This window comes from Cavia porcellus, unplaced genomic scaffold (genome assembly GCF_034190915.1).
Source record: "Cavia porcellus strain 051 isolate PalLab524CR breed Dunkin Hartley unplaced genomic scaffold, mCavPor4.1 scaffold_10, whole genome shotgun sequence".
NCBI lineage: Eukaryota > Metazoa > Chordata > Mammalia > Rodentia > Caviidae > Cavia > Cavia porcellus.
Window position 1 is genome coordinate 3,534,086 of NW_026947493.1, and position 27,103 is coordinate 3,561,188.

A 27,103-nucleotide genomic window follows, 5' to 3' on the forward strand; every position below is an offset into this window, starting at 1 on the left:
GGGTGTGCTGCCCTGTGTCCACAGTCCCCACTCCGGGCGAGGCTGAAAGAACTCTCAGTGGCAGGGCCTCACCTGGAGCTGGCCATGCAGTGAAGCCTGTGTCTTTCCCCTTGCTGATGCTTTGTTCCTCAGTGACCTCCCTGAGGCAGAGGCTTCTTGGCAGTAGCTCTGAATGCAAGAAGGAACTTGTTAAATGAGACTGCACTTCTTCTGTACCTGAATACATGTGAATTGAGAACACTCCAACTCTCTCATCTGGGTCCCCCACACAGATCCTGAGATCTGGGAGCGTGGAGCAGAGAAAAAAGAGCTGAAGGAGGAAGATGGAGAGCCAAGGAAGAGTGCCATGGCAACAGAAAGCAGCTGCAGGCACCCAGAGCGCCTCAGCTGCCCTCAGACTGTACCCCGAACCCTTCTCCAGGAGGCAAGGGGGAGCCTTGCCTGGCTTTGGCGTGGTTTCAGGGTTACCTGCACAGTGGCACTCCCTCCCCAACTCCCACCAGCACCCCAGGGCATCAGAGAGGGGAGCCCAGGAGATCCTGGGCTGTGCTTATGTGAAACTGGTCCAAGCCTGTGCAGCACTGGACACTGGAGTGAGGGGGAGACAGGACTGGAAGAGTCACAGAGGGAATGGGTACCAAGCACAGGATTCTGGAGCCACACTGGCCTTCCGCACAAGCACAGGGAAAGAGTGGTGTAAGACAGGAAAGGATGGGAGGCTCATCAGCTATTCCTGGTCCCTTCATTGACTATAGAAGGCTTTGCTGATACTAAACTCTTGGATTATTTCTTTGGCTCTTGGAATGATTTAATGGCCTCGGGAAATGTATCTGAACGTGGGTGGGAGTGGGCGAGGAAAATGCTTTGCTTTTGTGAAGAAGGAAGAAGGCTATAGGGAAAGTGGAGCCTTTTCTAGTGCCTGAACCTAAAGTGGTTTCCCAAGCAAAGCAATTTTAGGGCTTGAAGCCTGGGACTTTCACTCCCTAAGACTTTTCCTGAAAACAGCGGTGATCTCAGGGGGCCACATTCCCACCCTTGAAGTGGGAAGCCAGGCTGAGACACAGGCCTGGGCAAGGAAGTGGCATTGTGGTCATTTTGCACCCCAAGGAGGGTAGAGGCTTGGTGCTGATGGTGTCTGGCTCTCAGGCTCAGGGACACACACCTGACCACTGTGGATTATTTCTCTACACTTCTAACCACTTCTCCTTAGTCTTCTTTCTGGGGCCGTGTTAGTGTCTCCCTCAAGGTGGCATCACAGGGTTTGTCCTGGCTCTCCTACCTCCACCACCTCCAGGCTCCATGCTCCTCAAGGAGCGCCTGTTTACTCACGGCTTTGCTAGCCAGCTACACCTCGATGGATACCAAGTATTTACTGACTTCCCCCAGAGGCACCAGAGATTTGCGTCCATAGCCTCGTCTTGCAGATATCCTCTTCAAGGTGTCTCAGGTAAAGCTGGAACTTAACATGCACTAATTTTTTATCTTTCCTGCCACACCTAAGTCTGTGGCCTCCCCGTTTCTCCGTCCCAATGGCTGCGTCATGTCTACCCACTCAGCGACTCCAGAAACCTTAAAGGTACCCTGGATTTTTCCTTTCCCCCCATTTTGCACATCAGAGTCCCACTAATTTTATATTCCAAATTCTTTTACATCTATCTGCTTTCTCCCATCCTCAGTATTATTTACTCTAGGACTTCATTATCTCTTTCCAGGATCATTGTTAAAAATCTCCAGCTGGTCATCTGATTTCCATGCCCGGCAGTGCTCCACTTTACTCCCAAACTTGCTCCCTCAGAATGCCCTCACTAAAATGTAAATCAAATCATGTTACTCCCTTCCTTAAATTTCAATGACCTTCTGTTCCAAACAGAATAAAATTCCAGCTGCTTAGCATGACTTATGAGGTCCTTTGTGATTTAACTCTGATGACTAGTATTACCCAAAATAAGTAATTATGTAAATATATTCTTCTCCACCTGGAATGCCCTTGTAAATATAATCAAGACTCATTAATATCTTATTGTGTTAAGGGGGTTGTTACCTGGTTTTCACCCACTTTGGGGGATTGAAATTTGTCTTATTATAAACTATTTTAAGCATATAGCAAAATAGAGGGACATGATAAAAGCACCACCAGGCTTTGTCAGATTTTAAAACCTGGACACATTCCTTCAGATGTACTTTCTTTCTTGAGAAATGAATCATCATAGGTGCAGTTGGGGCCTTTCATTCCTTGCCTCTTCTCCCTCCATCTCCACAGGTAGCTTTCCCACTGAGTTTGGTGTTAACCATTTTGTGTTTGTACATTTCTATATTTCCATAGATTGTGCACTGTCCTGTGTTGTACTGCTTAAGCCTTCTTTGAATGGCATTACATGGTATGTATCCTGCAACTTGCTCAGTGGTGCTTTTAAGATCTACCCTTGTTGAAGACCAGTTTGCATTCTCCTTAAGGATGTCCACTATCACCATGCACAAAATTAAAATCTAAATGGATCAAAGACCTAAATACTAAAACAGAAACACTAAATCTACTGAAGACAAGGCAGGTACAAGTCTTGGAGACATAGGGGTAGGCAGAGAATTCATGAGCAAAATGCAAACTGCATGGGAAACACTTCAAAGAATCAACAACTGGGATCTCACATTATTGAAAAGTTTCTGCACTTAACAAGCAATCACCAACAGAGTGAAAAGAAAACCCACAGAATGGGAAAGAATTATAACCAGCAACCCCTCAGACAAAGGACTTATATCCAGAACATATAAAGAATTGAAAAACCTCAAGCCTCTCAAATTTAAAGACTCTCTCCAAAAATGGGCATCTGAGATGAACACACACATTTCTCAGATGAAGATATACAAATGGCAAATGAATAGATGAAGAAATGTTCACCATCACTGGTCATTCAAGAAATGGCAAATTAAAACAGCATTGAGATTTCATCCATTCCAGAAAGAATAGCTGCCATCAAGAAATCAACTCATAACAAATGTTGGCGAGGCTGTGAGGAAAAAGGAACTCTTCTCCACTGTTGATAGGAGTGTAGACTGGTGCTACCACTATGGAAATCAGTATGGAGAATTCTTAGAAGACTAGCATTGGAAGTTCCATTCAGTTCAGCTATTTTCCACCTCGGTATTTTCCCAGAAAAACTGAAAAGGTCATATCACAGTGATATATGTGCACCTATGTTTGTAGCGGCACAATTTTAAATATCTAAATCTTGGAAACAACAAAGATGCCCATCGACTGCAGAGTGGATGAAAAAGATGTGGTATTTTTATACAATGGAATATTACTCAGCTATAAAAAGGATGATCTTAAGGCCTTCATAGGCAAATGGAGACAACTTGAGGCTATCCTACTTAGTGAAATAAATGAGAATCATATTTATGCTTTTATAAAAAGTAATAAGTAGGAGTAATAAAACCCAAAATGTGTAATTGCTATTGTAAAAAAGAGAGGAAATGAAAGTGCTCTAAAGGATATAACTACATGTATGTTTAAGTGTATAGGATAGATAACCATATTACTAAGTTTTTGTTGGGTAGTTGAACAGAACTGTTTTCAGTCTTGTTATTTGAATGTCCACTTTGTATGCTTTACTTTTGTAACTTGAACAACTACTTCTAAGAGGACAATATGTAATTATCAACTAGTGATTTCTTACTATTCTGTTTTGAAATTATGTATTATTTCTGTTTTTTTCTTTAAATAAATAAGAAAAATCAAGGAAACTTAAAAAAAAAAAAAGAATAAGGCACCAGCTGGCGGCATCCTTCACCCTGAGATGGACTCACTGCATGAGAGAGCTGTCTGAGTCTGGACTTGTTTGGTCAATGTGACAGTGACAGCTGAAAACCCTGGAAGCCTCTGCAGAGAGACACAGCAATGGAGGAGAGTGGTGGATGTGAGGGTTGCACTGGCTGGCGGTGAGTGCAGAGGACTTAGTCCTCCCATGGGGAGTGAGTGATTAGTCAGGGGCCATTTTGGAGGCAGGCTGGATAAGCCCAGAACCCAGAACTACTCCCAGCTTCCTCTAGCAGCTTGTAGCTGGGCACAGACTGCTTGGACTGTGGCAAGCCCAATGAGTCTGGTCTCAGGAAAGGCCTGCTAAGGTTATCTATTACTCTTCCCTGAAGTAAGTGCTGCCCTGATGGGATAGATTGGCACAATTTGGGACTCAGTCTCCAAAGGTTATCTGCTAGTGAAACCAGAGAGAACCCTGGAAGTGGGCTATTTGTTTTTTCTGTTCTTTTTCTCCTTCATTGTTTATATATGATTGTGAAAGTAGCTCCTAACCTCTTTGTGGGTGTGTTTCTGTTCTGTTCTATCTTTTATCTCTTCCACCTCTTTTCTTTCAATCTTCTGCACCAGTTTCCCCAAGTTGGCAGGATCCATCTTTGTCCTCCAACCTTACTTCTAATCTCTTTCTCTTTTTCCACTTCTCTATTTTCTCTTTAATTTATTTTAAATTTTAACCCCAAGGACAAAATTGACACATTATGGACTTATGTATTGCATAAATTATTTGATTTGATTTACTTTTTGTTATATAATTGCAAATCTATTTCATACACTTAAAAGTTGCAAATTAAGTGTTAGCTTAGTCTGTTGCTTTCTAGGCTGTCTTTGATGCTACTAGTACCACTATAGCCAGAATTGACATAATTGTTCTAAACAGCTGTTGGTTCTGATAATCCATGATAGATTAACTAAGGGTTACAGGTACAGTGGTACAGTGCTAAAAGACAAGAGACTAGGCCAAACAAGCAACAACTTCTCATCTCCAACAAACTGAAAAGGTAAGATCTTCCAGCAGACTCAAAACCCCAAACCAGCTACACCTGGAATGTACCTCAGAGAAGTAATCATTATCTAAGTGTTATAACTACCATCAATAAAGCAATCCACCATAGGCAATTTACAAGCATCATCCCAGGAATTAAACTCCAAGGGGTGGGGGGAGAGAGAGAATAAAATAAGAAGACACACAAAATGCAACCTCAGACATCCAGTTCACCAAAGGCAAATCCAAGGGGCAATGAGGTAGAACAGTCTGAAAGCCTTCCCAACCAGTTATCTCTGAAGTAGAAACAACAAAGCAACTGAATGAGGCTCGGAAAAAATGAAACCAGAAACAATCTCTCAGATAACTACAGAGATTACCAAAATACACACAATGCTAGAGCAGACACAGACCAAAAAATAGACAAGCTAAAGCAAATTATGGAAACTCAGTATAAGAAAGAAATGTGTCTTAGTTATTTTTTACTTGTCACTGAGACAAAATACCTATGTCCAAAGTTGGGAAAGGGAAGATTTATTTCTTACAGTTTTTGGAAGTTTCAGTCCATACTCAGTTGGCTCCAAGGCAGGGTAGCATGGCGGGGCCACAGTTGATGGTGGCTGCAAAAAGCAAAGCAGAAACTGGCAAGAGAGAGACACACATAGCTTTTTCCTGCCATTACAGTGTATCTGGCTCCACCCCTATGTGGATGTAGCAGTGACACCATCAATCCAAGCACTAGACAATGAACCAAACACAAATGCATAATGCAAACACAGAGGCCTGGGGGCCACCAACATAAACCATGACAAAATGGAATCTATAAACAGACTCAAGCAAATATCCAGGAGAATAAAAACTCCACTGAAAGTATTTGAAGCAGATTAGGCCAATGTGAGGACAGAATGTCAGATGTTGAAGACAGGCTTGCTGTTAGTAACCAGAAAAAGAAAGATTTCTCAAAACTAGCAATGGATCATGAGAAATCAGTCCAGCAGTTTCTAGGTGAGAAAAAGAAGAATAACTTAAGATTCATTGGAGTCAATGAACAAGCAGGAGATACCACAAATGACATTTAAAAAGTTCACAAACATCATAACAGAAAAGTTTCCTGGTAGAGAAAAAGAATTTGACATTTAGATAAATAAGGTGTATAGAACTCCAATTAGCAATGATCAAAAAGAATGTATGGCCAGGCATATCATAGTTAAGATTCCAGAAATTCAACACAAAAATAGAATCCTAAAGGCTGTTAGAGAAAAGAAACAAATCACCTATAAAGGAAAGTCCATCAGAATTACAGCTGACTTCTCAGCACAAACTCTCAAGTCAAGGATAGCATGGAGTGGAGTACTCCAAGTTCTAAAGAAAAACAGCTTTCAACCCAGATTGATGTACCCTGCAAATCTATCTTTCAAAATTGATGGGGAAACAAGATGCTTCCATTGCAGAAAACATCTGAGGAAATTTATGACCACCAAACCAGCATCCAAAATATTCTGAAGGACATTCTAGAAAAAGATAATTAGGACTACAGTTCCATGCACCCCAACAGGAGGAATCTACCAGGGAAGGCAAACAATTGAAGAAGGAAAAAGATGGGGAGCCAACAACAAGAAAATAACATGGCAAGGATAAGTCAATCTGTATCAGTTATAACCTTCAATGTTAATGGTCTCAGTTCACCAATCAAAAGACAGACTGGCAGAATGGGTCAAGAAGCAAGATTCAACAATGTGCTGCATACAAAAAACACATTTAATAAAAAAAATTCATAGACTGAGCCCAGGAAGCACTCCCCACCAGGGAACCAGCACCATGAATGGGCTGCTGCAGAAATGGGGACAGCCAGACCCAAGGCTCTCTCCATGAGTCAGCACCACTTGTGGACTGTGGGGAGAGAGAGAACAAGACTGCACTAGGAAGCAAGCCTCTTCTGGGAACCAGCACCAAGTGCGGGCTGCTTCAGGAGTGGGGACAGCCAGACCCCAGCCCCTTCTAGTGCACAGGCTGGCAAACAAGAAGTACCAATCCCCTCTTACCCCATAAGTGATGATCAACTGATCCAGAAAAACACAGGCTGTGATGACAGCTATTGAGGTGAAATGCAGTTGGATGCCTGTGATGCTTTGGTGTTTCTCTGACCTTGCAGGTCTAGGGCTAGTGGTCTTATCATCTGTTCCTAGGATAGCAGTACACAGTGTGGCATCTCCTTCAGAGGGAGGTAGCCATTGTTGACTCCCTATTGTCTTGTTTTGAAACCCTATATTGTTTTTGTTGTTTGCTTGGTTTGGATTTTTTCTCTTTTGTTTCGTTTGATTGTGCTAAATCCAATGGCATGAGCAGCTATTTCAGCGACAAGACATATTATGGTAGCCATTTTGAATTTACTATTATCTTGTTTTGAAGTCCTTTATTGCATTCATTATTTGGTTTTTATTGGTTCTATTCTGTTCTTTTTAAAAATTTTTACTATCTCCAGAGTTATCTGCAGCTCTTTTGGAGACAACAAAATGCATTATGGTAACTATTTTAGATTTCATAATGTTTTAAAGTCCTATATCACTTATACTGGTTTATTTTGATTGGCTTTATTCTGTTTTATTTTCCTTGGTTTTATCCCTCTTTAAAATTAAAAAATTTAAAAATTCATACACTGAGAAGTCAGAGGATGGGAAACAATACTCCATGTGACAGGAACCCAGAAAAAAACACAGGAGTAGCTATTATTTACAGACAAAGTGAATTTCAAGCCAAGCCTGATTAAGAGAAATAAAGATGGTCACCACATTCTTTTAAAGGGAACAATCCAAGAGGAAGAGATAACAATTGTAAATATTTATGCAACAAATACCAGGACACTCAGCTACATAAAGCAATGACTAACGGACATGAAAAATCAAATAAGCCCTAATACAAATGTATTGGGAGACCTCAATAACTGACTGTCACAAAAAGACAGATTGACTAGACAAAAAAATCGATAATGAAATATTAGAACTAAACCACACTTTTGAACAAATGGACTTTGTAGATGTCTAAGAGTGTTCACCCTACAACATCAGAATTCTCATTTTTCTTAGCTTCAAATGGGACATTCTCCAAAATAGACCATATACTGGCTTATAGAACATGCTTAAGTGTGTGCAAAGGAATTAAGATTATCCCATACGTAGTTTTAGATCACAGTGCAATGAAATTGGAAATTCATGGCAAAAGAAACTACAAGAACTTCATAAACACTTGGAAATTAAATAGCACCCTATTGAACAACCAATGGGTCACAGATTAAATTAAAGAAGAAATTAGACAGTTTTTACAGTTAAATGATAATGAAACACAACATTCTGGAACTTGTGGGACACATTGGAAGCACTCTTAAGAGGGAAATTTATGGCAGTAAATACCCATATCAGGAAAATAGGGCAAGGGCATAGAAACAACTTCATGATGAACTTCAAACTTCTAGAAAAAGAAAGCCAGGCTAAGCCAAAAGTCATACAAGGGAGGAAATTATAAAGATCAGAATAGAAGTTAATACCCTGAAGACTAAAAACAAACAAACAAAACAAAACAATACAAAGGATCTATGAGTCGAAGAGTTGGTTCTTTGAAAGATTAAATAAAATTGACAAATTCTTAGCCAACTTTATCCAAAAAAGGGAAAAAAAGACTCAAATCCATGTAATTAGGAATGAAAAGGGCAAAAATCACAACAGACCCTGCAGAAATCCAGAAAATCATCTCTATCTACTTTCAAAACTTGTATTCAAATCAGAGGGAAAACATAGAAGAAATGGAAAGATTGCTAGACACATATGAATTACCAAACCTGAATCAAGAAGATATAAAAAATCCTGAATAACCCAAAATCAACAAATGAAATCAAACCTGTAATTAAAAATCTATTAACAAAGAAGCCCAGGTCCTGATGGATTCATTGCTGACTCCTACAAGAAATTTAGTGAAGACCTAGCACCACTACTTTTCAAACTGTTAAATGAAATTAAAAGGGAAACAATACTCCCAAATTCATTTCTGAAAGTAAGCATTTCTTTGATTCCAAAACTAGAGAAGGACCAAACTAAGAAAGAGAATTACAGGCCAATCTCCCTAATGAACATTGAAACAAAAATCCAGTCAGCCGTACTTTTTTTTTCTCTAATTTTTTATGACTAAACGGACCTGTGTGTGTGTTTTATGGATTATCTGGCCAACCAGGCAGTTGTATAACTGATAGCTCAATATCATTCTTAAGAATTAATCCTTTTGCATTTACTTTCTAAGTCTATTCTTGGGTTTCTACTATTAATTATAAATTCATTTCCTGATAGCTACAATGGGGTTAGGATAAATGTACTCAGTTAGGTATCTAGTGAGCTCAATGTATTCAGATTGGTAACAAGAGACCAATTCCATTCTGATAAACACCATTAAAAGGAAAGATAAATCAAATCTACTGCCTTAGTCTGCAAGTTTTAACCTACAAGTAGTTAAGTTGAGCCACAGCTATAATTTGGAGCCTTAGCTCAAAGTGACTGCTCTGTGTTTTTCTCAAGGGTATGAAAATTAAATCTGTATTCTGTTGGCAAGGCACAATGTAAAGAGGGCTGCCTTCACCTGGGTGGTTTGGAAGGCTCATAAGTCTTGGCACTTTGACGGATTTTGATGCACAGCCATGAGTTCTGCAGGTATTAATTCTGCTCCACTGCTTGGCCATTTGAACTAACAAGTGCCAATGAATACATTATACTTGGGGTCCTCCAAGCTGCACGTTAGTTCATTGTTACTCTCAAGGTCACGGATCTCCTCTGCTGTTCTTGCGTCCAGAGCATGTTTGAAGTTTGCTGCTATGGTGTCCTTTTACTTTTATCTTCCACAACGGTGTCAGATTTTCTTCTTGAGGAAGGGGACACTGCCTTTGTTCACAAAGCAAATTATTTGGAAAGGTCAACGTCTACAGCACAGCACTTTGTTCTATTTCTACAGAGAAACATGTGTATTGTACTCCAGAGGTGCCCTGTGTTGAAGGTCTTCACTAAATATGCATGGGGAATAACTATGTAAAGATGATCACTGTAAATCATTTGGTATTTGACAGAAACCATTCTCCATTCTCACTGAGTTGACTTTCTGAGCATCTCCACTAAAGGAAACAGAGTGAAACCACTGTGACAGAATTGCCTCTTTAGGGCTGTGAAGGCCCTGTCTTTTGTGTCTTGTCATCCTCAGCATGGGAAAGCCTCTGCCACTTACAAAGAGACTTCACCAAATTTGTTTTTGCTTCTTGCAAGAAATTTCATTTTAGTGATTCAGGCTAAATTTTGGTGAATGTGTTGTATTTCCATTTAACTTTTTATAATAGAGGATCTTATGTTTTTTGTTTCTATCAAGACTTTAGGCAAGGACATAAACTATGAAATATGAAATTTTCCTGCCAGGAGAAATGAAAGTTGTGTGTCAGTAGTTCCTAGGAGTAGATTGAAGTATATAGAAATGAAGCTGGAGATGGAAAGGAATGTTTTTAACAAGTAGTATCTGAGTTATACCAGTAGGAAGTCATCTGATCAGAATTTCATATATATATATATATATATATATATATATATATATGAGCTATGTGTATATTTTCATGAGTGTGGTCCAGGTATGACATATGAATAAGACATACAAATGAAGACTGTATACTTTATTAATGTGTATTCATTTATTTTTGTCAAGTATTCTTAATACTCTAGTTAAATGATACAGTTTTATGAAAATTAAACTTAACAGCTCACATTTACAGAAATGTATTCATTCAGCCTCAGTCCCAGCTCCTGAGTGAGCCCTCTGCTGGCTGGGGCCAGGGAACAGGAGGGGTGCTCTGGGATATGCGCCTGCTGGTTCACAGACACTAGTGAATGTGGGCATATTCCTTCCAAGACACCCTGATGGAAGCCGGCCTTCATCTGTTTATAACAGGGTAGGCATAATTTATTACTCAAAGCAGGAGCATTTTTAGTATAAGCAGTGCTGCAAATCATTAGGTTAGGCAAAGCCAATCGCACATTTTCAGATATTTTATGAGAAATATAACATCTTTAAAATATTCCTATTTTGTGAAATAGTCCTTATTCTTGTTTATTTACAGCAGAGAACTGAATTCACTTTAAAAATAAAGTACCTATATTATGTTAAAAAACAGAAAAGTTTTTTATTTAGGATCCGTGTATGTTGTGCTGTGGAAAGAAGTATTTGTCTTATTTTATCTTAATAGGCGAGTCTAAACCTATTAAGCCAGATTAGAAGAAACAGATCTGTTTTTCCTGCATACAAGTAACTCAGGGAATTAGAAAAGCAAATCCAAATCAAATTAATGGAAAGAATATTTCAAAATATTGGTAGAAAAATAAAATTGAGTCTAAAATACAATATAGAAATCATGGAAAAATGTTGAAAAGATAAAATTGACAAAACTTTAGACTAGGAAAAAAGAGAACAGATATAAATAAGTAAAATCTCAGATGAAAAAGGAGACACTAGCAGTAAAATATAAGGAATCACCTTACAAATACAAAGGGCCATTAGGGCACTATGAACAACTTCTGTACATGCCAACAAATTGGAAACTAGAGAAGAAATGAATAAATCTCTGGACACAGAACTTATCAAAACTGAATTGTGAAGAAACACAAAACCAAAACAGGCCAATAATGAACAAAAACTGAGTTAGTAATAAAAAGTCTCCCAATAAGTCCAGGACCAGATGGCCTCACTCTTGAATTCTACCAACCTTTTAAAGAATTAATTCTAATCCTTATCAGGGTATTTCAAAAAATTTAAAAGAATGAAATTCTTTCATACTCATACTACAAGACAAGTATTATTCTGATACTGAAACCAGACAAGGACGTAATAAAAGAAAGAAAATAACAGCCCAATGTGTTTGATGAATATAGATACTAATTTAGCAATAAGACAATGTAAAACCAAATCCAATAGCACATTAAAAAGATTATACCCATGATTTGTCCCAAGAATGCAAGGATGATTAGACAAATGCAAACCAATAAACATGATATGCTACATTAACAAAATGAAGGACAAAGTCCACACCATCATCTCATTCCACACTGAAGAGGCATTTATTGAATTTGGGCCTCTCTTCATGGCAAGAAATCATATGCAGAAGAAACATACGTCATCACAATTGAACCATAAGTGGCAGATTTGCAGCTAACAACATACTGAATGGGGAAAACTGAAAACATTATTTTCCTAAGATCTGGAACTAATAAAAGGGCCTATTTTCACCACTCTGATTCAATATAATTCTGGAAGTCCTAGATAGATCAACAAGGCAAGAGAAAGAAATAAAAAGCATACAAATTAGAAAAAGGAAGACAAAGTATCATTTTGAGATGTGATTTTAAACTGAGAAAAACCTAAAGATTACTCCAAAAAGCTGTTAGAACTGATAAATTCAGTAAAGTTGTAGTTGTAACATGAATAAACAAAAAGTAGTTTTCCATTTCTACATATCAATAATGAATTTACCTTAAAAGAAATTAAAAAAGCAATCGCTTCACAATAGCTACAAAAAATAAATTATGTAAATTTAACAAGTGGTGAAAAAATTCTCTGGGATGACCACTATGTAACACTGATAAAAGAAACTGAAGAGATCATACACAAAAATGGGGGAAAAAAATCTCATATTCATGCGTAGAAAGAATTGGTATTATTAAAACATCTCTACTACCTAAAATAAGCCTTAGATTTAATGCAACTCTATCAAAATACCATGAAAGATTCACAGAAATAGGGAAAAACTTCTAAAAGTCATATGAAACCACCTAAGACACCAACATCTCCAAAGCAATCCTAGGGAAAAAGAAGTTGGATATATCACAATAGTTGACTTGTCTATTATCTTATAGTAACTAAAACAGCATGATAATGGCATAAAAATCAACATATAGACCAATGGGACAGAACAGAGAACACAGATGTACGCACAACCTACTGATTTGCAGCAAAAATAAGAAGAATGAGCCTTAAAGACAGGGCAGTCTCTTCAATAAATGGTCCTGGGAAACTGGATACCCTTCTGTAAAGGAATGAAAATAGGTCCATATAAGATGTCTAATTCTACTAAAAATTAAAAACCAGTAAAAAAGAACCAAGGACCTAAATGCAAGAAAAGAAATGATAAAATACCTAGGGCAAAACAGGGACCACTTCAGGATATTGATGTAGGCAAAGATTTTTTGGAGGAGATCCCCCAAAACACAAGCAATAGAAGCAAAAACTGACAGATGTGGTATGTCACACTCAAAACTTCTGCACAACAGTAGAAGTAATGGACATACGGAAGAAACAGCCAAAAGAACAGAAGAAAATATTTGTGCATTCATCTGTCAATGGATGAAGCAAGAATATGAGGAAATCAAAACAATAACTAGAACCCCTAAATAATTTGACTTAAAATGCATTATAGATCTAAATAGACAATTCTCAAGGCATACAAACAGCCAACAAGTATGTGACAAAATAATTAAAATCCCTGGTCAAATGGAAAATGCAAACCCAATCTACAGTGAAATATCATCTCATCAATACTAAAAGGTGAGTACCAAAAAGATAAGAAATAGCTTAGAAGTGCTAGAGGGATGTAGAGAAACAAAAACTCTTGTGCTCTATTGTGGGAAGATACAGTGGTAGAGCCACTGTGGCCAGCAGTATGAAAGTTCCTTTAAAAGCAGATGTCTTGAGTTAGATCCCAGGTATTAAAAAAAAGTAGATAGAATAGCATAGATCCAGAAATCTCACATATATCCAAATGTAAGGAAATCACTATCACAGAGACAACTACACACTTAAATTTTTTGCAGCACTATTCACAAAGGCCAAGATACAGAATCAACCAAGATGCCCATGAAAAGATGGCTGGATAAACACAATGTGATGTATGGGATACTACTTAGTCATGAAATCTTGTCATTTGTGGCAACATGTTGGAACTAGAAGACATATTTCAGGTTAAAAAATCAGGCACAGGTTAAAAAATCTGATAAATACTGCATCTCCTCACTTATACATGGAGGCTGAAATGTTGATCTCATAGAGTAGAATAATAAGAAGGTTGAAGACACAAGGATGGTGAGGAGGGGGAGTGCAATTGAATACATTAAAATACTTTAGTTGAATTACATTAAAAGGCTTTAATTTGAGAGTAAGAGAAAATGATGAGCTTAGAATAACCCTTTAAAAGGAAATAAGAAACGTAAGGAGGGACTCCAGGTGGAGCAGCTGAGGGGGTGGCTGTGATGGAGGGCCTCAGACGGCCCAGGAGAAGAGCCTCATAATGTTCTGTGGCACACAACATACAGTGAAGTGGACAATGATTAACAGTAATCTTCAAATCACTAGCAAAGAGAATTTTCATTCCCAGTACGAAGGCCTGATATGAGAGGTGGTGGTTACATCCACAGCCCTAATTTGATTCTTGTACATAATATATGTGTATTAGAGTATCACACCATACCTCACCATATATATGACTATGTGTCATTTAAAAATAAATGATATATCTATATCTATATCTATATCTATATCTATCTATCTATCTATCTATCTATCTATATATATATATATATATGAAAAAACTCAAGAGATTTATCTAGGTCCAGTACCTTGTGGGCTCTGGAAAGGCATACTTGCCTCCATTTTTTTCTTGAGGCATGAGTCTAAACCTATTAAGTTAGATTGGAAGAAAAAGACCTGTTTTTCCATAGTAATAAGAGAGTAACTCACAGAGTATCATAGAGTGGTGTGGGAAAAGGATTATAAAAATTGACTGTGAGACTTCAGAAATTTGTCTCTCCAGCAAAGGAAGAGTCTGCAGAGAGAAAAGCCAAAGTGGGATATAGGAAAGAGCCATCAAGACACAAACACAGCAGCAAAAGAAAACACCGTTTCTCTCCTTTGTTTTCCCTGAAAGACCGGAATGTGTTTCGTATACATAGTCTTGGGAGCCATTGAAATTGGAAATTGAACCAGGCTAGAGCATGGCTGGTGTTAGAGTTTTCTGGTGCAATAGAGAAGCAGAATATAAGAAAAAGTAAAAGTGGCTTTTTAATTTAAAGCACGTGCAGAGGAGCCCACAACCAGCAACGGTTTGGCTTTTGCCTCTCCCCTGATATGGTTTTGTGGGGGTATACGTGACCTTTAACCTGATATGTTGCTTGGGGTGGGCACTGATGTGTGAGGAGTTGATTGCAATTTTCTTCACGTGCACTGGGAAAGGAAGGAGGAAACTTTAGTGGGGAAGAAGGAGGAAGTGGTTGTCAGGGTAAGCATCCCAATTTGGCCTTCCACCATGTTGAACTGCTGTAGCTTTAACCTGTGTAGTTTTAACCTATGCCTCCTTCCTGTTCTGTGTGCACTGTTTCAATAGAGATTAAAATTCCATTTCCAGTAAAGACTTAAGTCTCAGCTCCTTGTAAATCCCCCCTCCACTCCCCATTCTTTTTAGGTTAAATCTCGATTTCCCATAAAAGCCTTAAGTTTCAGCCCCCCCCCACACTTCAGCCTATCTGTAATAAAATGTGCTGTTCCTTAAGAAATGTTTAACTACAAGGAAGTTACAAGAGATACCAAGAAGCCCAGATGTTACCAAACTGTGTCAAAGTTCATAACATTCCTGTGGTTTTTTGGTTTTAAAAACCCAACCCTTTAGCTGTAAGGCATGCAGTCTTCCCTATTAGCTCCCAGAGGCTGTGTCACCAGGCCTGGCCTAAAATAAAGCCTTTGCTCCCTAAATTTTAATTTCTTGCTTTCTTGGATTTTATTCCGGGGTCCGAGCTATCACATATGGGAGCTCGTCCGGGATGGAAGCAAGACCCCCGACTCAATTCTGAACATAAAAGTAAGTACTCTGGAGGGATTAATTAGACCACAGTCAATTTGTACTTTCGGAGGGGGTGCACTCAATTTGGGGATTGGGGACCTCCTGAGGACAGAGTCAGTTGGTTTTTGGGGACAAATCTCATGCATTTGTGACTCTGCCCCAGGAGAGGATCCGCTCCATTGGTTAATTTGTCAATTCCTCTAGATCCCAAAATTTGACCAATTCCAAAATTTGACCAATTTTTGAGCAAAGGACATTTTTGCTGCAGCTTGTCTTGTTTTATAGGTCTGTCTGTGTGTCCATTTGGTCTAACTGTTCTCCTTTTGGTTACCCCAAATCTAACGGAACATTCTCTCCTAGGAACCCCTTCTATGAGCCCAAAACGGACAAAGGGATTTAGTGTTTTTGTACTTTAGAATTGTCTGCCTGTTTGAATTTGTTACTAACTTAGGGGGCTTGTTGCCCATTTCTGTTGCAGGATCCATATGGCTTATTAGACTCAAGGTTCATAATAAAAAATTATTTCCTTTAGCTCAACAAACTGTGCACAAAACAACCTTTGTTTGTGTCTTTAATGTTGTGGCACCTTGTTTAATGTTTTAGTCCTCAATTGATTACTTGCAACCTTGGCATGCCTTTTAAGAAAAAAAGTATTTTTCTTTCTGGTTAAAATGTAAACATATGTGCACATATATATGTATATTTATGGTTTTTAAAATCATATCAACTTTACCAAGTAAAAACCAGGTCATACTGTAATTGAGCCAGTTAAAAAGGTTAAACAGCTTTTTAAAATACAGCATTTTAATGTGGTAAAAAGACATAAAATGATTAAATATGTTTTAGACTACTAAAAGGTCACTTCAAGGATTTTGTTAAAGGTTTTAATGTTGTCTCAATGAAGAAAAAAAGGTAATTGATAATACGTAAAATAAAGGGTAGTTTTCTCTTAAAGTAAAAATGTAAAAGAGAAAATGCTTTCTGTGACATGGCTATTGTTGGGGCCCTTAAGCAGCTTTATGTTGCAAATCAAGAGCAAAGAGCCCAACAGGATAATTTACAATACTATGAGTTTGGGGGAGGGGAATTTCCAGAAATGTTATAGATTGTAAAAACAGAGTTGAGATTTTGATTGTAAAAAACAAAAACAAAAACAAACAAACAAAAAAACCCCAATTTGTCTTTACTGGAAAAAGCCAATCTAAATTTAAAAGAAATATCTATTGTGCCTAACGTGAGTGATTATAGAGATAAAATACAAGTTCTGGCATGTGCTATAGACATCTAGGAGATTAGGTGGCACAATTCATTTTGTTACCCATGAAAAAGCCCTTTTTTGTTAAGTATATAATTTCAGTAAAATGATGGCCTGCCACGGGACACCATGGGACAAAAAGTGGTGTGCCATCCAGATGAAGCCTGCTCTCTGATCCAGAATGCCGAAGCCATGTTTTCCTTTTGTCCCACGATTGGACAACCAGAGGTAAGGAGGTTCCCCCAGTATCGCCAGTTGTTCTCTTTGCAACTCAGTCAGCCCCACATGTTAGACAAAAATTGCAAAGGTTTGAGAGATTTGAGAAAATGCCCCTCAGCCAGTTAATAGAGATAGCACAAAAGGTCTTTGAGAACAGAGAAAATTTACAAGAAGCTACCAACAAGAAGATAAATGAAGTGTTAGAATTGCTCTATGAGAGAGAAATTTTAAAAAAATAACAAGTACAGGAGTTTCTGGGGGCAGTTGGATACTGTAGGCTATAGATTCTAAATTTTACTGAAACAGCTCACCCCCTATATGACTCCCTTAAGGGAGAAACTCAAAATTCACTGAACTGGACTGATGAATGTGAACGGGCCTTCCAGCAGCTCAAGCAGGCCTTGACAGAGGCCCTAGCCCTGGGACTCCCTGACGTTACCATTACTAAGCCATTCACCTTGTTCATAGATAAACTCAGGGGCATTGCCAAAGGAGTCCTAACCCAGGACATTGGCCCTTGGAAGAGGCCTATAGCCTACCTCTCCAAAAGACTTGATCTGGTGACAGGAGGATGGCCCCCCTGCCTGAGAATGCTAACTGCTGTGACAATGTTACTTAAAGAAGATTAAAAAAACTCACTTGTGGACAGAAGATTTCTGTGGTGACTTCCCACAGTTTAGAGACTCTTATCAAAACCTCTCCCAAAAAGTGGCTCTCAAATGCCAGAATTCTACACTATCAGGCCCTGATTCTAGATCCAGAGTCAGTGGTATTTAAGACCTCTTTAGCCTTAAACCCAGCCACCCTTATGCCTGATGACAACCTGGAGGTTCAGAGTGCGCCTCTCCATGAGTGTGCTGACATTCTCGAACTGCAGAAGAACCTACGTGCTGATCTCACCAACCAGCCTTTAGGAAATGCCGAGAAGTATTTTACCAATGGGAGCAGTTTCATCCAGGACAGCAAATGAGTGGCTGGAGCAGCAGTGACCACCAAAAAAGAGATACTCTAGGTTAAGCGGTTAGAGCCTGGCACTTCTACCCAAAGGGCGGAGCTCATTGCTTTGACTGAGTTGCTGAAGTTAGCTATGGGAAAGAGGGTAAATATCTATGCTGATGGTAGATATGCTTTCGCTACTGTACATGTACATGGAGCCATCTATCAAGAACGAGGTCTCTTAACCTCAGCCAGGACTAAGATAAAAAATGCTCCACAGATCCTAGACTTGCTGGCAGCAGTCTGGCTGCCTCAGTGGGTCACTGTTATTCATTGCAAAGTTCATCAGACAGGAGATGACCCCATCACCCTAGGAAACAATTTGGCAGATCAGGCTGCTCGAAAAATAGCCACTACATCAGAGGGGCCAACAGAGGAGGTAACTGCTCTGATGTTGGTTCCTCCCACTTTATCAGAACCGGTCTACACAAAGAAGGACCTGCAGTTAGCATCTCAATTTGGAGCTAAGTCCCTCACCCCAGGAGGTTGGTACCAATTACCAGACAAGCGAGTGCTGTTACCTGAGGCATTAGGACGTGAGCTGCTATACCAGGCTCACCAAACCACCCATTTAGGGGGAACTAAACTTGCTGAATTGTTCAGAACTCGGTCTTTCATTCCAGAGACTCTCCAAACTGACCACCTCTTTAAGCTCCAGATGCCCGCAGTGCTTGTTAGTCAACCCGACCAAAAGCTCTCCATTGGAGAACACCCGGCATCGAGGAACAAGTAGACTTTACAGACATGGTAAAACCTGGTTTACAAGGACACTGCTATCTCTTGGTATTAGTAGACACCTTCACTGGCTGGGTAGAGGTTTTCCCTACTAAGTCGGAGTCAGCCTTAATGGTAGCAGAAAGCTATTGCATGAGATCATACCTCTATTTGGTCTTCCATTATCAATGGGGTCCGATAAAGGCCCGGCTTTCATAGCCCAAGTCACCTGAAAGTTAGCCCAGGAATTAAAGATTAATTGGAAACTCCACTGTGCCTATCGGCCACAAAGCTCATGGCAAGTAGGACATATGAACCAAACTCTCAAGGACACTTTAGCTAAGCTGTCTTTAGAAACTGGTGATAATTGGGTGAGCCTTCTTCCCTTTGCTCTGCTGCAAGCTAGATGTACTCCTTATGTTTCTGGAATTTCCCCATTTGAGACTATGTTCAGAAGGCCCCCTCCACTGGTCCCAAGACTGTCAGAGGACAAATTAGTTGAAATAACTAACCAAGATCTCATTAAGTCCCTACAGACACTCCAGCCTGTGTTGGCCTTGATCCACCAGCTGTTTAGACAAAAACACACGGACCCGCCTTCAGAGATACCACTCAAAGCACCCATCAAGCCAGGAACTTCTGTCCTGGTGTGACGTTACCATCGAGACTCCTTTGAACCCCACTGGGAAGGACCCTTCACTGTGGTGCTCAGTTCCCCCACTGCCGTCAAGGTAGCAGGAAAAACTGCGTGGATTTACCATACTCACATAAATCCACTGGAAACAGTGGACAATGAGGGACTACTCAGTGGACTATACAACAGACTGGTAACCTCTTGAAGTTAAAACTGACTAAACATAGTTAGATTATACCAGTCATGAACTGCCTTAGCTTGCTTGCTTTTGCTCCTTCTATCCTACTGCTGGGGATTTTAATAACATTGATGCCGACCTTGCATGGCAGCTATTGTCCCCCTGTAAGCAAAGAACAATTGTTAAGATCTTTATATGGGAGCCCCTGTGATTGTGGAGGGGGCTATACTAAAGGTGAGGACACTGACTGGGGGGAATTATATATACAATAGGAAAAAAGGATCATGGTCCTTCCCACATAAATGATAAATTATATACATATAGTCTTTGGACAGATTGTGGGGACAAGTTAGCATTCTTTGTTGTACCCTCAGTTACAGGGGGTTTGACTCAAATGTGGATGTGTAAGTTAAAGCCCCACATGATACCTAACAAAGGCAGCCAGCCAGGGCCATGCCCTCAGAATTGTTCTTATTATTCAGAAGTGCATTCCTCCTGCTATGACTCTGTACAAAAATGTATAGGCATGGATAGCAAAACTTACTTCACTGCTGAGCTTATGAGGACATGGGCTGGAAGTGCTGGAGGTGATTGGTCCACCAATTCAACAGTAATAGAAAATTCAAAGTATGCCCAAGCCTCATGTCATGGCATGGTTGGTGAATCAGTGTGCTGGAGCAGGGTGGCCCCCACTATATGTGTCTGATGGGGGTGGCCTGCAAGATAAGATCAGAGAACTCATGGTTGAAAAATGAGTCAAGCAGCTAATAAAAATAATGTTTCCCCAGATACATTACTACCCCTTGATGCTGCCTAAATTACAGAGAGTTGATCTGGATGCTCAAACTTCTGATATTCTAGAAGCCACTCATAAAGCCTTAAATGCTTCCAACCCAACTTTGGCTGAAGATTGCTGGTTACGCATGGCACAGGGCTCCCCCATGCCCCTTGCCATACTCACCAATGTTTCTCTGACCACGCTGGAGGAACAAGATTACTTAAATTGTAGTGCTGGTCCCCCCTTTAGAGTATAACCAGTAGGCTTCAAGGACTCTCTCTGTCTCCAAGGAGGTTTTCACAATGATACCTCTGACACTGACATGGGGTTCTTTGTGTTTACTAATTGTAGTTGCATAGTTAACCAGACTACCTTCCTTTATCCCACCAGAGGACAAGTATTTATTTGTGGAGGAAATATGGCCTATACTTTCCTCCCAACTAACTGGAGAGGAATAGGTGTAACAGCTGTCCTATTGCCTGATATAGAGACATTAAATAACACCATAGCTGATTTCTCTCCTAAATAAAAAGATAAAAAATTAAACAGGCCATCCTCCAAAAATCAGATGGCTTTAGACATTTTAATAACATAAAGAGATACTTATATATGACATAAATGAGTTTCTAAAATTCTCTGGACCTGTCCTCCTTATGAGAAGCCATTGCTAAACTCATAAATACCCTGTTGATTATATTTGACTCCTGAATACTTACTTAATTCTACAGATACCTTCTACTGTCGTCCAAATCCCAAACAAAAAGGCAAAACTTGACCTTCAAACCTCATAGAGACCTGAATATGGCTTTTCATGTTTTCAACAACAGAGATAACAATAACACTTGTGACACTTGGAGTTCTGAGACAGGTAAACTGACACAAGGTGGAACTTCCTGGGCCCCCCCATGGACCATGCCTCAAATGCAGCAGAAGGCATTGGGCAACAGAGTACCCCATCCTGGTATTCCTTTGAGACCTTATCCCAAGGCTACTGGACTGTCTTAGCCACCAGAGAGTGTGTAAGCCATCCTAACTTCCAGCCCACACAGGAAATGCCAACACTACCAGATTCATCACTGACATATCTGCTTAAACTTGCTGCTGAAGACTGACAGGGCTCAGGGCCAACAATAGCCCCCTTTATGGGTGTCCGTCTCAGAGTCCAAGTCCCACAAAAGTCTCAGGTAAGACATTCTCTATACTTGTGGACATAGAGGCCATATGTACAGAGTTCTTCCTGAGTTTTCAGGCTGCTATATTAAATCCTCAAACTCTAGGGGGTATTGAGGGTCAACCTATGCCATTTACAAACAGGGCCTATTTTGTGCAGGTTCCAGACTGCTTCTTCCCAGTCCACCCAGTGGTGCCAAATCTTCCCTCCACCACTCACTCTACAGTCCTAAATCTTAAAAATGCTTTTTATTCCCTTGTGTTTATACAGGCTGACCCAGACACTGAGGTCTCAACAGCTTACACCTGTTATTGCTAGAAAACCTCTCCTCAGGGATATCCTACCCAGGGAAGAGCCTGTCCCCATTCCTAGTTTAGATTACATTACAGGCTGCTCAAAGAGGGCATTTTAATTTATTCCTTTATTGGTAGGCCTAGAAATATCAAGAGCCTTAGGTATGGGGGCAGCAGGGGTAGGGGTTTTCTCCCCCTTTCCATGGGTTCACATGATGCCCTCATATCCTTAGACAGCCCAAGGAAGAGTCTTTCTGGACCACCCTGGGTTCACACTGAAAGGCTCTCATGTACTTCAGACTTTTAAGCTCTCATGGGCAGAGCTGTTACTAAAACCCACGAGAAATCCACTTGTGGATCTCTGTGACGACTGAGAAATATGAGCTTGTTCCCCCAAATTCCAAAGTAGTTGGCCAAAGATTTGGACTCAGTCACAACATCAGAGGGGAATGTTGTAGCCTAGTTCTAACCAATGCACCTCCTTCCTGTTCTGTATGCACCATTTCAATAGAGATTAAAATTCCATTTCCAGTAAAGACTTAAGTCTCAGCTCCTTGTAAATCCCCCCTCCACTCCCCATTCTTTTTAGGTTAAGTCTCCATTTCCCGTAAAAGCCTTAAGTTTCAGCCCCCCACACCCTTCAGCCTATCTGTAATAAAATGTGCTGTTCCTTAAGAAATATTTAACTACAAGGAAGTTACAAGAGATACCAAGAAGCCCAGATATTATCAAACTGTGTCAAAGTTCACAACATTCCTGTGGTTTTTTGGTTTTAAAAACACAACCCTTTAGCTGTAAGGTGTGCAGTCTCAATATTGGCTCCCAGAGGCTGCGTCGCCAGGCCTGGCCTAAAATAAAGCCTTTGCTCCCTAAATTTTAATTTCTTGCTCCCTTGGATTTTATTCTGGGGTCCGAGCTATCACAGAACTACCACCATAATGTCCTGTAATTTATTCTAGGGCAAAACTCTTTCAGCTGGGGCATGGCCAACCTGAGAACAAAGAGATGCCTCAAAGGGCAAGGTAAGGCCACAGTGAGGACACCTGGCTCCAACCCCAATTAACAAGATAGAGATGTAGCTGCAGGCATGTTACTCCTGCAGTGAAAGCCAACCTGGAGACTTTCTCCTAAAATACTTCTCCTAAATTAACATAAGATATTTCTCCTAAATTAACATAATCCATTACTTGGAAAAATCCTTTAACCACTCCCAAGACCCTGCTCAGTTTCCTGCATTTTCAACCTTAATCCTTCCTAACTAAATACCTACAGGCTACTCAAAGACATCCCTTGTTTAGCCTCCAGAGTCTTGAACTCTGTTAGAGGGTTTTAATCCTTCTGGAGTCCTAAAATCATATCACTTGTCTCATTTATTTAAGCCTTCACTGAACACTCGTTTGGGAGATTGGGGATCTTGGCCAGGTCCCTGATATAGTTTACTTACTTTTATATGAAAAAAGGGAAATTCTTACCTTACTTAGCTTTTTTATGGGCAGACACAGTTTTTTTTTTTTTGAACACATCTCCATTTTGTTTTGTTGCTTCCAGGGATTCACAGTTAGGAACTTTTAGTCCTTTCCCAGGTAATGGAGGAATACACCTGTGTCTCATTCTAGTACTTCAGCAGTACTCTTCCCTCCCCTCCTTTCTTCTCCTCTCCTCACTCTGTATTTACATATCCAATTCATTTGTAGTTAGATCATCCTGGTATATCCAGTGAAGTATAGATACAGGGATATATTTTTAAATAATGGCCACTTATAATTTGCAGTATTATTTCTTAACATTTGTATGTTTTCCCCATTGATTTAAGGTATAATCTTTTCTACATAATAAACTTAAAACTCACATGGATCTATTTCTCAGTCATCTGTTTTGTTTCACTCTTTTTCTCATATAATTTTTCTGAATTCCACACAATTTTAACTACAGTAGTCTAATGATGATGATGGTAATTATATTTTAACATCTATTTGGGTTAGTCTTTCTCATGTTTTCTTTTTTGGGCACTTCTTGGTTACTTATGCTCTTTTTTTTGGAATACATCATAAACTTATTGGCAAACTAAACATTTACACGAAAAACTGAAAGTTACCTCATACTTGAAGCAAAGCACTGAAGGTGCAACACATACAGTTTTCTAGTTCACTGGAAAGGTAGAGGATAGAGGGTTCTCTGGGATATCTGATGAAGGTGCTTGGAGAGTGATCAATATGCAGAGCTTGTGTTAAAAAAGCTTGCCTTAAAAAGTGGTTGAAAACATCACATAAAATTTACAGTCTTAAACCATTTTTAAGTGTACAGTCTACTGGCATTATGAAAGCTATTGATTTTGGTATGATAATATAATCTTGTATCACTTTTTTAATTGATTCTCCTGGGTTTCCAGATACACACCATGCCACATGTAAACAGATACTCTTCTTTCTGTCCTGGGAAACATTGTACTGCTAACTGCTGCCCTTTTCTGTGGCATCTTGCATCTAATTTGTGTGTGTGTGTGTGTGTGTGTGTGTGTGTGTGTGTGTGTGTGTGAGATGTTGGGGACACAGCCTAAGGCCTGTGCACATGTAGTGTCTGTTCCATCATGAAGTTACATGTAGCCCCTCATTTTTATTCAGTATGTTAGGTCTGTCTTGTCTTAAAACTCAAAAAATTAGATATCATTATTTTATACCATGCCTTCCTTACAAAGTTAAGTATGAAGTATTTTATTTTTTTAACTAAGATAAATTCTCTATTTTAAAAAAAATTTGAAAACTATAAACATTTAAATTCTCCTCTAGGAACTATTTGACTGGCATTTTCCACATTTGAATTTAAGGATTTTTTCCTCAGTATTTAGTTCTAATTATATCTAATTTCCATTATTGCATCCTAACAGATTATAAAAAGTGGGCTTTAAATTACCAAATGCAGAGTTCAATTTTTTCTTACTTTGAGTCCCAACTTTATTTTGATAAGAGAATATTATTTATACTAGGGCACTTTTATCTCTTGTGACTAAGTTTAATATCGCATAGATAATCAACTTTTATACATATTTAATATTTGTTTCCTCTGTGAAGTTGCTAATTATTGAACTATTGGGTTAGGGAGATCAATAGTTCAAACTTGCTACATGTACTTACTTATACTAACTATGTTTTCCACTACTTGAGCTCTCTTTTTTAAAGAAAAATTAAAAATTTATGAAACTATACATGTTCTTCCAAATTGTCATTTACCCATTATTGAAGTTAAACTATTATTTGTACATTGATTTGGGATTTATTTCATCTGGTTAAATGTTTTATTGATATATTATGACTATCATCATCCCTGAAAGTTCTTTTTGCCTTAAAATAGATTAATTTTTTATTAGTTCACATTTGCTGCATAGAATGTTTACATTCTGTGTGTACATTCTGGAGTTGGTACATGTGCATAGCACATTTTAGTCTCTTGTTTCATCCTTTTTCCCTTCCCTCCTGCCCCCTCTCCATCCTCCTTCCCATGTGAGAAGATCTATCACTCTACTTCCTGTTTTTTATTTTGCCCCCTTATTTATACTGTACTCTGGATTCCTCACATAAGAGGGACAATGCAGTATGTAAGCTTGTGGTCTGATTTATTTCACTTAACACCAGGGCACATCCTAATTTCACATTATAATATGTCAGAGAACTGTTAGAAGCATAGACTTCTAGAAATCCCAAATCATACACATAATTTTAAAAGTTTTCTCTAATTATCCTAATGTGCAAATGGGTTTGAGAACTACTTACTTAAACTATATATTTTTTGCATCTTTTCCCCAATATTACTAGAATAACATTGATTATGTTTGGTTAGTTTTACCTACCTGATTTTTCCACGCTTTGTCTAATTTGCTGTCTTCTCACCCCCTTGAACAATTTTATTCTTTTTTTACTTTACAATGAAAAAAGTACAAAAATGATGATACAGATTTTTAAAACAATATAATAAGAGATTAACAAAGGTTACTATATTGTATATTGCTATCTTCAAAGTACTTGCTCAGATTACAAGACACATGGTCATGAAAAAATGATCATTGAAAGCATAAACCATTCTTTTTGATGAACTGACAGAGGTTAGTATAATTATCTATCTTGTATGTATATGTAAATATATTTTTGTATATATATGTATGAATAATCTTTTCTTTTTTCTCCTTTTCCCCCATCCCAGTTTTCTTTCCTTCTGAGAAGTTTCTTCTTTCACTTTTACAATATCTATTGTACATTTTGGATATTATTTACTCTTTCAATTTTTTACATTAGTGAGATAAAACAATGCTTACATATGCACATCTGATTTATTTCACTTATGAGTATGGTCTCAAATTGCATCCACTTACCTTTAAAATCCTTGAGTTTATCCTTTTTTTATAGCTGAGTAGTACTGCATTGTATAAAAAGACTATATGTTTTTTTTATCCGTTCTGTAGTTGATGGGCATTTGGGTTGTGAAAGTTTCTTGCCTTACTGTACAGTTATGGTGATGGTCTGACGTGGCAGAAGGCCAAAGAGGGAGTGCCTACCATTTCCTGCTTCTTCCTCAGCCTTAATAGCAACTTTCCTTCCTGTTTGTGCATGAAGAAAACTCCAATCAGCTGCTCGCACGTCATCAATGCCCATTCTAAGTGCCATCCCAGTCAGAGGTTATATGTATATTCCATACCCCATGTTCCAGTCAGAGGGACACAGGCTGTCTATGGTCATGGACTCCTCTCTATGTCCTTGGAATAAAGGCTATTTTTTACTTTATATTTTCTCTTTAATCACACCAAAAACTCTTTTATAATGGTACCATGACTCGGATGGCAGAGTACATTAGCTCCTAAAAAACCCTTCCCAGTTGGAGCTCCCCTGCCTAAGAACCACATTTTCCCCCCTCCAGGATTGCTTACTTGCTGCCACTAATCTGCATGCAACATCGACCTTCCTCACTGATCACAAGTGAGCTGCCATTGGGGGGTTTTCTGTTTCCGTTCCTAAAATTCCCAGGCTTGCATCAGAAAACCTATCCTGCTGTCCCTGAACTGGGATACCAGTTTTCACACTCCTTAGGCTATATAGCCTGAGGCAAAACTGTTATTTTTGTTCCCTAGGACCCCGCCCCACACTCATGGAGGAGAATGGGTGTTCAGACTTTCTATGTCACACTTTCCAA